The sequence below is a fragment of the Leptodactylus fuscus genome, chromosome 2, assembly GCF_031893055.1.
Source record: "Leptodactylus fuscus isolate aLepFus1 chromosome 2, aLepFus1.hap2, whole genome shotgun sequence".
Taxonomy (NCBI): Eukaryota; Metazoa; Chordata; class Amphibia; order Anura; family Leptodactylidae; genus Leptodactylus; species Leptodactylus fuscus.
The window spans coordinates 93,257,920-93,273,380 of record NC_134266.1 but is presented as its reverse complement, the minus strand read 5'-3'; the positions used below and the strand labels follow the sequence as shown (position 1 = coordinate 93,273,380).

Genomic DNA, 15,461 nt, shown 5'->3' with positions numbered 1-15,461 from the left:
TTAAGACCATGGCCAGAGCCCAGGGGAGGTGAGTAACAATGTTTATAATGTTTAATCACTTCCCCTGGGCCTCCACTCATTATACTCTGAGGTTTGGAGAGACTGTTCATCCAACAAATACTTTCAGTGGCGCCCTCTCAGGGGCTCAGCAATCTGCCATCTTAGGTACTGGCCGCCACTTTTCTGGGTTTACCCTATGCTACATCCTATCTCATATCAATTAGAATGAGCTCACTAAATATAAGTTATAAATAAGATATGTATCCAATAGTAGGTCTAGTTTGCAGACTATTCTTGTTCAGAAATTGCACATCTAAGTGCTAGAAATAGGAGCTTATACACCAAATTGATTCTCTAGAAGGCTGGGCATTGCTGTAGTCAGTGTGCCCACTTCAGTGCATGGCTGGGACACCAAAGACAGAATGAGTATTACATAACTGTAAAACCACCAGTCACAACTGTTTTGGGGTCTTAATGACCAAGTGATTTTTTTTCATCTTATACCAAGCCATACCTTTTTAATTTTTTTCATCACTATATCTGTATGAGGGTTTTTGGTTTAGTGAGAAAAGTTGTGACATGTATTACCACCGTTTGGTGCAGTGCCGCACCTTTAATAATTACCAATGAAGCATCTCCACTAGACACCACCACACTGCTGTACTGTGGCCAATGGAGCAGACTATTGGGCCCAGCAGAGGATTCTCTAGTCTTCTGGTGAGCCAGTCTGACGGTGCAACCACTTAGATGTTATGGTTGCTATTGACTACAGCATCTAAGGGGTTAACGCCCAGGATCAGGGTTTTTCCAATCCTGGCAGTAAGAGAAGATGACTAGCTTCACATGTGTCATGAATAATCTTATGTTCAGGAATAAACCTGTTAGTGGCTGCTGGGAAAGGGGTTATTGGCTATCACATAGAAAAGTCCTTATACACACAAGTGTTTGGTGTTAATGACCAATTATCTCATGTGTATGAGGGCCTTTTGACTTTCCGAACAAACTGAATCTTACAGTATATTGCCATTATTGAGATAATAGCATTATAATGGCGGGACCCTCTTTTATTCAAAAAAAAAAATTGTGTTTGGGTTGGAAACCAGGAAGTGATAACCAGTGGCGACCAGGCGGCACCAGAATCAGGGAGAGATGTGTATCTCAGGGAGAGATGTGTTTACTATATTTAAAGGGGTTTTCCAGTTTTTAAAAAATATGGGCCAAATAACAGGATGGCTCGATACAAAACACTTCCTATTATATACCCTGTTTAAACTTGACACTGCTTTATTTTTAAGCCACTCATGCTGACCTCGGATATGGGTATGATTTATTACTTAGTTAGATACTGTATGTTTTGCTGAATGGACTGAAGAAGAAATGTGACACAACTCAGACCCCAGGGAGGGGAAGGTTGTACCGAGGCAGTGTGAGTGTCCTGTGATTTGATTCCAGGGGAGAGCGGAGAAGGAATGGAAGACACAAAGAGTGAGCACAATAAGATAAATCATGGGAAATGTAATTCTTCCACAGATTCACTGTATGTAAATAAGAAGGAGCAGCAAGTAAAATAAAGCCAAGCACAGAGTACATAAGGGGATAGTGAATGTTTAGCATTATTGTGGGTGTATTTGCAGATAATTTTTGGAAGTTGGATGACCCCTTTAATCCACCATGAGAAATTTTAAAAAGAAATCTTCTGTACTGGAAACTTCCAGAAGAGATTTCACTTCTGTTCCTCAACTGACACGGAGGTTGATGGGTAAATGTGTCATGTCTGGAACAGTTTTTAGGTTAATTTATTACATTTAATTTTGATTCAGAGAGAGGTGCCACGGCTTTAAAGTATTAACCACTGCCTCATGTCCCAGTTCTCTGGATAACTGTATAACATAGCAAGGAACCTTAAAGGGGTTGTCCCACGTCGCATACTCACCAGTCTTCGTTTCTGTGACGTCTTCTGTCTTCCGGCTTTGTTGCATCATTGGTGGGCGGGGTCACATATGCAAAGCCAAGCGGCGAGATGCCGCCGGCCCTGCGTGCGCGCTCATAGACCAGTCTAGCCTTCGCAATGCAAATACAGACCCGACAGGCATCCGCCTCTCTATTACAGCGGATGCCGGGGACAGTTAGACGCCGGCACAGGTGAAGCCAGCAACATCGCTATGCTTCTGCCCTGCATGAAGCCAGCAGCGGCAGAAGCGATGCTGTTATTCCGCTCCTCCCCCCACCCCCAGAATAGCAGCATCGCTTCTGCCGCTGCTGGCTTCATGCAGGGCAGAAGCATAGCGATGTTGCTGGCTTCACCTGTGCCGGCGTCTAACCCTGTATTGGCTGCCACTTCCCCCAAAGGATAAACTACTACCCCCCCCCCGCAGGCTCGCTCCCGTGCACTTAGCCCCTCTTCCTTCCCCCTTGAGAGCAGGCTGATACATCACTTGACTCATGGGCAGCTAGGTCAGGGCTGTGGCCACAAAAAAATGAATAAAGTGAGATAGTGGACAAACAAAGCAGTTTTGCTGAAGCAATGTATTTAGTGAACGTCTTACATTCCCATTAACAAGCAGTATAGATAGGATCCTTGTGATGGGACAACCCCTTTAAGTATAGAGCACATACCTCATTGGAAATTCTCAGACCTAGTATGGACTTCTGCTGTACAACATCGATGCATCATGAGTTGCTAAGAGTTTCCATAGGAACAAACACTTCTTAAAGGATGCCTGAGATGAACTCTCTGCTGAGCAGAAAGTTGGTTGTTTCTTTACAAAACACTCATTTCTGTTTGTAGGATTGTAATATCCTTCCTTTAGCCCTGTAGATTGTGGGATGAAGGGAGATCTATGAACAAGCATTTTTCTGTTTTGGATTTATTGTGTTAAATTTTTTTATCATTTTCTATAAAATATAAGGAGCCCAGTCATGTTGACAGTACTGTGTACAATTTTCTGATAACTTATTTATGGGTAAATAAAAGTAGTAATTGGTATTGTTATATGAGAGGTTTATACACTAGATGATATTAAATTATTATTGGTGTAAATTATTGTTGACCTATAAGAGTCTTGGTAAGGAACTTTGTAATATATCTCATTAGAAAAATCTGTTTTCTTCTCCACATATTAGGGTGCACTTATCCCCCTGATCTTTACTCAGACTGTTTACATAGAATGTTATCCGTACCCAGCTCACACACACAACTCTATGGAGAGGGGAGGGGGAGGATTCATAGTGTAGCAGCTGATGTTAATTGTGTGGGTTTTCCAGAAGCCTCCTGCTCTCACGCTCCATTCTCCATAGACTCGTATGTACAAATTAACAACATAATAAGATATATTACAAAGCTTGTAGTATTCACCTGCACTGTGTATTTATGAAACTTATTTTTATAATTGAAGGTACACTTTAGTCCTGGGATGGATTGCAGATGGTTTTCCCCAGTTCTTCCAATCAAGTTGCTAAAATTACAGCTGGTTTACAGAAACGGGGAGAAGGGGAGCTCCAACTCAGTTCTGTTGTCAGTAGTTCAGTAAGCAATAAGTTTTATGACTTGTAGTCTGCATGTCTTGATACGCCTGCAGCATACAATTCACAAGCATTGAGAGTTAGCTATTAGTATTGTACTTACCTCTCTGCTTCCTGGTCCCATTCACTCCATTCTGTTTCGGAAGCACTGCTTTGAACAGAGCAGCCAGGGAGCAAGCAGAGAGGTAAGCACTATACCAAAAACATCACTATGGGCCACTGTATCAGGGACATTAATTTGTATGGGAGACGTTATATTGTGTGGAGACACTATATGGGGGACATTGTATTGTTTGGGGCCATTATACTATATGGGGAAAATGATGAGGGCCATTGTACTGTGAAGAGTGCATTAAACTCTGTGGGACATTAGTGGGGTATATAAGTTTATGTTCACATAGAGACAGTCTTGCACTTATTATGAGGTGTACTCCACCTCAAAATCAGAGCCAGATTCTACCATGATTCTGTCTCCTATTGCTTTGAGAGGCAGAGATTGAAGCAGGACGCTGAAAAAAAATATGTTGTGGATTCTGCAGCTGATTCAGTCACAGAGTCCTCAAGGCAAGACACTCCATTGATTTGGCTCATTCATCTTAAGGAGTTATCCACCTTTCTAAAATTGATAAGCTATACTTTAGGGTCTGATTTCCAGGACACCTGCAGATAAATTGTTCCCAGACAGTCTGGTGATTAGTAATGTTGACATGCTTGAAGCCATGCTGCTCACTCGCCATAAAATGTAAAGTAGTGGGAGCTACAGGGGTGCAAATTGTATGGTGGCTGAGCAGCACAGGTCCCAGCATGTTAACATTACTGGTAATAAAGCTGTTTTGAAACAGCATGACTTTTTGATAAAAGGACATGGCCTGAAAATTTTCATGACACTGCCCCACCTACCTCCCCAAAACAATTTGCATGCAGTGTTTTGTGTGCCACATTGAGCCCCATCACATAATCGACCCAACCCACTATGCTACGTTTACCCTACGGAATCTGTTATTAAAAAAATGTAATCCTACTCCTGACTTTGCGGCTAATTTCACATTATGTCTTATGTGTATGTGTAATGTATGCCCAGGGAAAGCTCCCAATGCATAAGGGTCTGTTCACACAGAATTTTTTGCCAGTGGATTTTGAGGCGGAATCCGCCTCAAAATCTGCCTTCAAAAATGCCTCTTCATTTTAATGGGAAGTGCTAGCTTTTTTTCCCCACTAGCGTTTTTTTTTCAGCTAGCGGGAAAAAAATTCCTGAAGCAGAAACGCGTTTCCTAATTCCTGAAGCAGATTTTTCCCGCTGCCAAAAAACTCAGTATGAACATACCCTAAGTCAGCCACAGAAGATTCTTCTACAGTAGTATGTTATTTAAAGGGGTTCTGGCATAACAAACCCTTATCCTCTATTGAAACATAGAAGATTGACAGCTAATAAAGACCAAGTTATTCATCTTGTCTGCCTTTATATTATTTCCATTTTGTCTTATGATGGACACGTGTCTATCCCAGGCAAGCTTAAAGCGGATTTCGCATCTGAAGATTTTACTTGCCATCTTGTCTCTTCTCTCCTCCACTTCTTAGTTTTCAGCTCATTCTTGCATGGAGCTCCTGCTTGTTATCTCTGGATTTACATACACAGATAACAGAGACACTGCTAATAGAGATGAGCGAGTAGTACTCGATCGAGTAGGTGTTCGATCGAATACTACTAGCTGTTCGAAGTTAAGATTCAATGCAGAACCAGCGTTGATTGGCAGAATGCTATACATTGCCAATCAACGCTGGTTCTTCTCTTACGTTTAGAAGTCTTCTCCCTGCGCAGCGTCCCCGCCTCCTCTTCTGGCTCTGCATTCACTCTGCTTAGGCTTCGGGCCTGGGCACAGCCGACTGCGCATGTCCGCCCGGGCATGCGCAGTCGGCTCTGCCTAGGCATGATGCCTAGCAGGGTGAATTGAAGGCCGGAAGAGGACGCGGGGACGCTGCGCAGGGAGAAGAATCCAGCCCGACCCTCACTCATGGACTTGATAAGTAGAATTTGATCGAATGTTGCGTACCCCTGAAACGAAACAGTCGACAAACAGTCGAACAGTGAGCGGCTGTTCGAATTGGATTTCGAACCTCGAACATTTTAGTGTTCGCTCATCTCTAACTGCTAAAGAAACTTATCTAGCCCTTTTCACTGGTGAGCAGGACATCTAGGCAGCCATCTGTATACTGAGGAGAAAAACTTAGCTGTATCTTGTAAATAGAGCAAGATGGATAAAGGAATGTATGTTGTAAGACTGTTCAGTTAGCCTCAGCTCCAAGTCTGAATATTATCTTTGTGATGGAAATATAACTTTAGATTTACTTACTGTAGATTTCCCAACTACATCTGCTGGAAGTTTGTTCCAAGCCTCAAGCACTCTCTGAATGAAATGATATTTCCTGACATTGTTTCTGATCTTCCTCAGAATAGAAGATAAATGTCAGATCGTCGGAGTTCTGACTGCTGGGACTGGAGAGTGGGGACTGGAAAGTGTCCCTAAATTCTCCTTGTAAATGAAGCACCACTGCACTTGCATGAGACATGCTCCATTTGCATCAGTGGTGTTGCTGGAGATTGCAATCCCAGCAACCCCATTTAAAGTGAATAGAGCACTAGACATGTAAGTCTACTGGCACTTCATTCACAAGTAGGCTTCATAGGGACATTCAAGCCCCCATATTTTGATCAACGGCAGTGGTCGGACCCCCAGCAATTTCACACTTTATATATATTATTCTGCAGATAGAGGGTAAGTGTTTGTAATGGAACAACTCCTTTAATGTCGTCCACTTATAAACAGATCTGGTTACATGTCCTTCCATCAGAAGTTATGTTTAGGATAAAAGCAAACGGTATCTCACAAGGTGGTCAACAGACAAGATAGGCTATGAACTTGTAATAACTGTGTGTTAAGTGTCATGTTGTGCTATTTCCAGCACATTTGAAAAAATGGAATTACAGACTTCAGGTAAAAGATTTTTCCATCTAATACAATAATGGCATAGCCTGGCAATGAGGCGTTGCTGTGACCCTTTTACAGTCTTTATCTGCACCTTCACACTTTGGCCGCTCATGGTGCAGGGCAACTACAGGACAGCTCCAATTAAAGGGATCCTATCATTCAAACGCATTTTTTTTATGACTAACACGTCGGAATAGCCTTAAGAAAGACACCCCCGGAGCCATCGGCAAAGGGGGACATGACTTTGGGATGGGGGAACCAATAACTCCTGCAGTTTCTTCTTTGTGCAGTAGTTGTGTAGATTTATACAGAATGGTTCAGCTTTAACGGTATATCTGTGTATATTCAGCTTTAGGAGTATGTAGTGCTTAGTGTGTCACTGTAGGGAGGGAGGAGTTAGGAATAGATGTAACTTCCTGTCTCATCCACCTTCATCCTCTTTCTCATCACAAGACCTGAATGAAGCATGTCTGCTGTATCAGGGAGTATAAGACTGGGGTTTATCACCTCACACAGGACTGGTGTCACCACATTACACAGCACTACTAGTGTAGTATCACCAACTATACTGTATATGAGGCAGTATTACCACAAGATGTCTGCAGTTATGTCCTCTCATGGATTTACCCTACATACTGCAGACATGGCTGAGTCTCCTCATGTATTTACCACAGACACTGCAGACATGGCTGATGTATCATATATACTGCAGTATTACTTCAAGATATGTACAGTCACAGTGTCCCCTCATGTATTTACCTCACACTGTAGACATGGCAGATATATCATATATACTGCAGTATTACCTCAGGTTATATATAGTCACAGTGTCCCCTCATGTCACACACTGCTGATATATAATGTATACTTCAGTATTACCTCAAGATATATACAGTCAATTAATGCAGATTGTACATAAGTCCAGGGGACTGAGGGGCTCTCTATGGTGGAGCTGAGAGGTCACTGTGGTGAGAGAGGGACAGCCTGGTACAGTGTGGTGAGGGTAATGGAGGCTGCACTGTAATCCCTGTACTGTATATCCTCCATTTCTGTGCTAATACTTATCATGCTGGGGATAAGTTAAAGTTAATCATTTTTATGTAATTTCTCAGGGCTGTATACAGGTCATACTGTGTATACAGGCTATACCGTTGGTGAGGGGTTCTTGGAGTTGTTTGAAATTGTAAGCGGTGGGGAAACATGGTGGTTGGTTTCCCCTGGGATTATTTCTCTTGGTCTGACTGGTCTTTGGGCTCCTGCTGGGTGGTGTCTCGGGGAGTGGGTTATTATATATGGAAAACTGCCATTCTGTGTGTTATGGTGCCCCTGAACTAGTGCTTGCGGCTGGGGGTAAATTGGTGGTGGAACAAATTGGCGGCCAGGACTTTGTAGCTCCAAGAACCTCCCCCTCATGAGAAGGGGTTTGTATTCAGAGAAGTTTAGTGCTTGTGTTACTATTAACCCTTCCTATAGAAGGTACTGTATAAAGGTTAATTTTAATTGGGGGGGTGAGGAGGTCCTTGGAGTTGGTTGAAATTTTCGGAGGTGGGGAAACATGGTGGTTAGTTTCCCCTAATATTAATTTACCTTGGTCTAGCTGGTCTATGGGCTCCTGCTGGGTGGTGTCCAGGGGAGTGGGTTATTATATCTGCTATTCTGGGTGTTATGGTGCTCCTGGGCCAGTGCTTGCGGCTGGGGGTAATTTGGTGTGGTGGAACAGATTGGCAGCCAGACTTTTGTAGCTCCAAGGACCTCCCCCTCAACAGGAAGGGGTTTGTATCCGGAATAGTTAAGTGCTTGTGTTATTATTTCCTCCTCCTTATATGGCATCTAATGCTCTATTTATGACCTCCGTATTAGGGCCCAACACATTTAGACAATGGATATCAGACAAATAATGCATCGGATTATTGTATTTCTTAGTCTTCCCGTGTAGCCCTTCATTTAGGAGCATTTACAGTCTGTATCCAAATAAGTATATAGATTACCATTATTATATGTTACATCATATAATGCAGCCGGTCCCATGTCGTATACTATGTGATGGGTTATTTCTCAGTGGTGTCCTATAACAGTATAATGTACCCACTGACAGCTGCTAAGTTTTTCCGTATTACCTACATGGGTCAGAATTATTCTGGAGCTGGTATTACTTAATATTATTGCTTAAACAGTGGGGTGAGACTTAAGTTATTCTTTCTTTTAAGTTAAGGTCTTATAAGTTATATTTCTTTTAGAGCCTTTAATTTCATGGTGCTGTATGAATATATATGTAAAGGGATTTGCATGCATAGTCCCAACATAAGTACAATACTGTACATACATGTCTAACTAACTGAGTGATCTAGTACAGGTAGAAGAGATGACCATGTGTGTCTGGATCTCCAATTTTTAGACCGGTGTTTTACTTTGTTACTATCACTGGCCTTGCCTTATTATGTAACCCTAAAGGGCCTGGTGGCTTAGGACTGAGACACACACAAGTGCTTCCAAGCCACTGTGTAACAGGTTGTTTGCGATACACTAACAAGCTTGATCACGCGTGTTTAACAGAATGTAATATAGTTATTTATTAATTTATTTTCTTAAATATAATCCTAAACTATAGCTATTGTTGTGCAATATAATTTGCACCATTGACATTAAATATGTTTGTTTTGTTTTTTTTTGTTTTTTTTACTGGGTCCTTGAAGTTACTTATAATTTGGCCAATAATGGGCAACCACCTCGGGTGTAGCCCAGTGCAGGGATGACCATTAGAGGTATGGCCCCCTGGTGTGGAGGGGTAACCATCGGAGGTATGGCCCCCTGGGTGTGGAGGGGTAACCATCGGAGGTATGGCCCCCTGGGTGTGGAGGGGTAACCATCGGAGGTATGGCCCCCTGGGTGTGGAGGGGTAACCATCGGAGGTATGGCCCCCTGGGTGTGGAGGGGTAGCCATCGGAAGTATGGCCCCCTGGTGTGGAGGGGTAACCATCAAAGGTATGGACCCCTGGTTATGGCAAACCAATTAATTTTAAGAAGACCCTGTTAGGGTACGTCCCTAGGGTCATGGCTATCAGTTTTCACATGCCTGTGCACTAAATTGAGCCCTCCGAGCTGGTGCTGGTTGCGGCTGGAGAGTGAGAGAAAAATATTTATTAAAAGAAAAAAAAAAAAGGGGGGCATGTTTTTGATAACAATCTATAGCTTCAAGGACCCTTTCTGTTGATTTGTACTTATCTTAGTGAAGGTATTTGACCGCTTATATTGACCAACTTATATTCTCTTAAGGTTGCCAACAGTTTGATACCGCCGTTGTTGCAGTAGAGTGTCTATCGCAGCCAGTTAGCGAATGGAACCCAGCACTGCTTACTATGATGACCACATGCTCTGCGAGCAGGAGCTATATAGGCCTGCAACCCCCCCCCCCCCCTTGCGGAACGGGCAGCATCAGGATGGTGCTGGCTCATGTCCAGCAAAGAAGAGAATTTCAGCCTCGAATTTCGGTTTGGGTGCCCTTGGGTCGGTGCATGCGGCTAAGGGTAAAGGTCATCAAGTACTCTGACAATGAATGAGAGATGACGGGAAAGGGTCTCACGCTGCCTTCACAGACTTCTGTATCTCGAGCTGATCATGGGCTTATTCTCATCATGCTAAGCATCATTTAATGGCTTGTTTTATTGTTGATGTGCTTGGCACCCATCAAACAACGATGGTGAGTTATTTCAATACAGTAAGTCCCCTGGAGTTGCTGTAGTATCTGGTGAAGCTGACGCACAGCAAGTAATTTTCTCTACCCTTCTTTATACTCTCTATGTCTTTCCCGGCAGTGTATAGGGTTGCCAATGGAGCTAAATCGACAGTTCTAGTTTTAGTGGCAGTTCCTTGCAGAGGTGTTATTTCGTACGTGGTATATACATCTATATCATATGTATATAGTTGCCACCATAAGTGGGACCTCACACCTCATAAGGGGGAAGTATATACTTATGTGCAGAAATGGTTGGCAATTACATTTTTGTGGTATGGCGGTATTCCCTGTGTATACTGGTTTATGGAAATTTCAGTATTGTAGTCCTATTTCTTTTTAGTAGTTTCTAACTGCATTTTTTAGCCACATTCATAGCTTGTATTGTACTGTAGGGAAGATGGTATGGAGACTTGTGGTATATAAGGTTTCTAGAGGCTAGAGCATTCCTAATCAGTTTGGTGGCGGTCGAGTCCATTTAAGGTGTCAAATGGCCTCTTCTGTGGCGGTTGAGGAGTCAGGTGGAAGTTGCAGGCAAGTTATTGTGGACTTATTTTAACTAATAGAGGAGGTTAAACCTCATGGTGGTGAACAGGCTGAGCTTTGGAAATGGCCAGCCTGAAGGATGTCGGAATAGGAACGTCATCCAGGGGCGGGCACAGTGGTTAAGCACAGGGTCGTTGGTGCCCTTAAAGTGTACTGGCTCTGCTAGAATTGCAAGCCGGAGCGTGCCGCCCCCTTTATTTATTTATTGCTGTCTGGCCGGGTGCTGTATGTCAGACAGCTGGGGATCTCACAGTATTCGTGAATCCCAATGGTCTAGCACTTCACCTGACTCCTTCTGTCATTATTTTACTTCTGTGAGTTTAATAAAGCTGTGGCCATTTTGACACCCAAAATAAAGTGTTTTGTGCATTTATTCCAAAGTCAATACTTACTGTAGTTTGGGTGGTTTTAGGAAGGAGTGAGGGACATCCCATATCCAAAAGTCAAGGCTATTCTTCTCTTACCTTTCATTGTCTTCTCCACACCGCCATTCACATGAAATCCTGTTTTTTGTCGGTATACAAATGAGTTCTCTCGCATCACTGGGGGTGGTCCCCAGCACTCAAACAGCACTGGGGGTGTCCCCAATGCTACGAGAGAACTCTCTCCAGTGCCGCCTCCATCTTCTTCAGCAATGGCCTCTTCATCTTCTTCTTCCGGCGCGCGGTGGGTCAAAATTCAATGTGTGTGTAAGTGGGCTCTGCCAGCGGGCCGCAGACAGAGCCGACTTCAAATGCGGGCGGCCATTTTTTTGTGGCCGCTTACGCGAGCAGGCACAGTACGCTCCTGTAGTTCTATGGAGTACTGCAGCACTGCGTCACAGACTTCAATGGGGAAAATGAGTTAAGAGTGGTTGAGTCATCTATTGACTATTGAAAATGGCCATTAGTTTATTACATTAAATTCTACTCACTTTGTTTCCTATTTATTTCTCTTTTTTTAGACAAATGTCACCATAGGCTGAATGAGTTGACACAACATTCTGACTACAGAACCAGTCAAGATTAAGTCCCTGTAAATCACTACTTCTGAATTGAGCTGTGGAGACAATACTGAATTACAGTTTGCAAATGATCTTGACCGTTGTGAAGAAACAGAATCCATCCCCGATCGAGAAAAAGGTTTGTTTGCTCCTTTTTAATAGCACTATAAAGTTGTTTACAAGAGCTACATATACAGGGTATGAGATATGGGATTTTGCCAACACTTCATTATATCGGAGATATGGCAGATTATTGTGTGACTAACTCTCAATTATACAAAGAAAAGATGGAAATTGTAAAATTAAATGGAGCTACATAGTTTTAGAAACTTGCCTTGCAGAAGACGTTCAGACCATATGGCAGCAATCCACTAAGGTGACATTTCTGCTAGGTTGAAAAGAACTGATTGCTTTTTGCTATTAAGTCAGATCATGTTTATAAGGTTCCCAAGAACAGTGAGGCCATGACAAATAGCTGTGACATTCAGAGGAAATGTCTTTAACAAAAAGTGTAATTTGATACTTCTTAGGAAGTTCTTAGGAATCTTATATCAAAGGGTAATATTGTAAATACATGTTGATAATTCCTCACGACTGCTTATTTGTAGGCATCAATCTTTTTAGGTAGCCATACGCTGAAATATGAGTCTGTGGAAGTCGCAGGTGGAACACATATCATCCGTGTGCCATTCATGCCATTTTCTTGTAGACCACACATTTACATGTTCATATGCATGTAGCCTAAAAGGGACAACCCATATTGAAAAAATATATAGAAATCTAGTTATCAATTATTTGGTCGCATAGCTTCCCAATTTATTGATTTGTTAGGGAGTCATTCACACTTGAGCACAGCTGTTCCTTACTGTATAAAACACAACAAGGCAACTGGTTCCCATCACTGGAATATGAATGACAACGCTAGGATATTTGTGACTGTTCTGCAGCAGGAGAAACAGTCTGAATGAGCAAGTACGGTATGCAATGAATACATAGTACAGGTGAGGTGGTGAAAGACTAAAAATACATCTTTAACTTGAGGCCACTTGATGTCCTGCATAAAACCAAAAAATTATATTTGTAAGATAAGACATGGTAGGCTTTTATATAACTGACAAATGACAAACATTTGTCATGTGCTTTTCCCACAAAAAGGGATTAAAGCGCAGGGAGAGTTGTGGAGCAGGGAAGTTAGTGAATGCCATGTAGGTGATCAACCCCAATACCAACTAATTTCATTTTCTTTACAGTTAGGGTCGGTTCACATTAGCGTTTGGCTTCCGTCCGGAAGGAGTCTGCATGAGGACTCCGCCGAACGGAAAACGAACGCAACTACAACCGCTGAACAGTTAAAGCACACGGACCCCATAGACTATTATGGGAATCTCGTGTGGGCAGTGGGCAGCAAGCACAGGGACCTCATTATAGTCTATGGAGTCCCTGTGCTTAACTGCACAGCGCTTGTATTTGCGTTGGCATTCCGTTCAGAGGGGTCCTCATGCGGACTCCTTCTGGATGGAGGCCAAACGCTAATGTGAACCGGGCATAGGCCAGTTTGCCTCAGTATATTTTTTCCATTTGTTAGGCAAGGGGTGTACCCAGAGGAAGCACTTGCAGACATGGAGAGACTATAAGTGAGAGACTCCCCTTGTAGGAGGAATGTCTGCAGGACATCTCCACATCTTCTTATGCAATGTTGTATTATTAAAGAGTTAAAGATTTTTAAGAAAATTTAATAATATAGAACCCTCCCATTTTAACACTGTGCAGTATACAACTACAAAGACTGCACAACAAATGTGTTGAGGGCCTTGGAATGATAGATGAAGATAAACATAAAAAAAACCTCTTTCTGAAACTAAAATCTAAAATTAGTCTGTTTAGGCCCCTAAGGGGTTAACAAGCTAGTGGATCCATGAAATGAATAGTACTCTTTATAAAGCAAATTTAGGTCATTGCTGTTTTTAGGTGTCAATTTTTGTAGGAGTCAATTATATCCAGGCAAACCATCTGCATATTTTTTGGGTGATGAATCAATGTATTGTTTTAGCTTCTTCACACATACAATCACGCAATTCACAAATTGCGACAGTGCTCTGAAGCTGTTATACTAAAGAACAATGTTATATCACTGGAAAATAATGAGTTACAATTTCCTCCTGGATTAGCCTCAAGGCATGTATCAGCTGGCATAAAGAATAGAGGGTGTTAAGTCATCTTGGCAACACGAACAGCGTCACAGTTTGTGATGTCAGCAGAGATTATTGGCAACATGGAGGTTCTTGAAGGCAGGGAGAGAGCTAAAATACCATAATTATACTTCATTAATATCTATTTTCATGAGCACAAGGGAGGTTGTACGTATGCTAGAGCCATTATAACATGAATCCTTCATTAGCATATTAGGAGTACAATATCTTTTGGCATGTTAGTGGTAATGAATTATACTTCATGTTGCTTGTACATATATCCATTCACACATTCTGTTTAGTGTAATGCAGAAATATTCTATAGAAGGATGGTATAATTTTGACACCTGTGAATTAAGAACGCAAATTTTTAAAGGGCTACTTCCATCTCAAGGATCCTATCTATACTGCTAGCTTATGTAAATTCAAGAGTTTTCCTACTGCTTTGTTTGCCTGCTATGTGAAATTATTTCTCCAATTGTTTACACATCGTTGTCAAGGCAACCAGCCTGTTATCTGATCCAGGTCTGATTACGCACTACTTCCTAAAGGGAGGCTGAGTTCTGTGAAATACTTTCAGAGCTGTTTGTCTCCTGCTCTTTTGTTTAGGCAATCTGGTCATCTATTTGCAGTGTGCTGATAAAGGCCATGATAGTATCTGTTATCTCTCTGTATAAATAGAAAGATAAATAGATAACATTGAGTTTATTGCAAAGTACATTGTCTGTCCGGGATCAGCTGTGAGTGTTCTCCAACCATGTGTAATGTACCGTATTTTTCGGACTATAAGACGCACTTTTTTTCCCCAAAATTTTTTGGGAAAAGAAGGGTGCGTCTTATAGTCTGAAGGTGGTGCCTGGCATCCGCTGTAATAGAGAGGCGGAAGCCGGCAAGTGATAGACGCCATTACAGGTGCCGGGGCCTGAGACATCGCTGCGCTCCTCTGCCCTGCATGAAGCCAGCAGCGGGAGGGGCTCCTCCGTCCCCCCGCTGCTGGCTTCATGAAGGGCAGAGGATCGTAGCGATGTCTCAGGCCCCGGCGTGTATCCCTCCCCGGCATCCGCCTCTCTAGTACAGTGGATGCCGGGTCAGTATCAGCAGCCCCTTCTTCCCCGGGGCCGGTCCCCACCGGCCCCGTACCTGTAAAGTTGCAGGCCGGCTCCTGCGCGGCGATATCGCAGGAGCCGACCTGTCCGGGTGACAGCCGGGAGCCTAATGAGGCTCCCCGGCCTGTCACGGCTATATTAGTATTGCGGCTGGTCTCTATGACCAGCCGCCGTAATACTAATAGACAGAATGTCCCATAGACGGCAATACAGTTGTATTGCCGTCTATGGGACTTGCGATCAAGTGACCGCAGGTTCAAGCCCCCGGGGGGGGAATAAAATAGTAAAAAAAAAAAAAAAGCTTTAAGAATATGAAATAAATAAAAGTTCTAAATCACCTCCTGTTTTTTTTTTCAATACAAGGTGATCTAAGCAATAGATATCCCCCAAAATGGTATA

General features: G+C 42.8%; 1 long non-coding RNA gene across 3 annotated transcripts in view; it reads left to right on the top strand.

Moving 5' to 3' along the window:
- Nucleotides 1-15,461, top strand: part of LOC142194831 (uncharacterized) — a 138,670-nt gene that overhangs the window by 107,413 nt on the left and 15,796 nt on the right. For all 3 annotated transcript variants that reach the window (XR_012715050.1, XR_012715049.1, XR_012715051.1), the window contains one exon: nt 11,729-11,906. This is a non-coding gene — a long non-coding RNA (uncharacterized LOC142194831). The remainder of the gene's footprint in view (nt 1-11,728; nt 11,907-15,461) is intronic.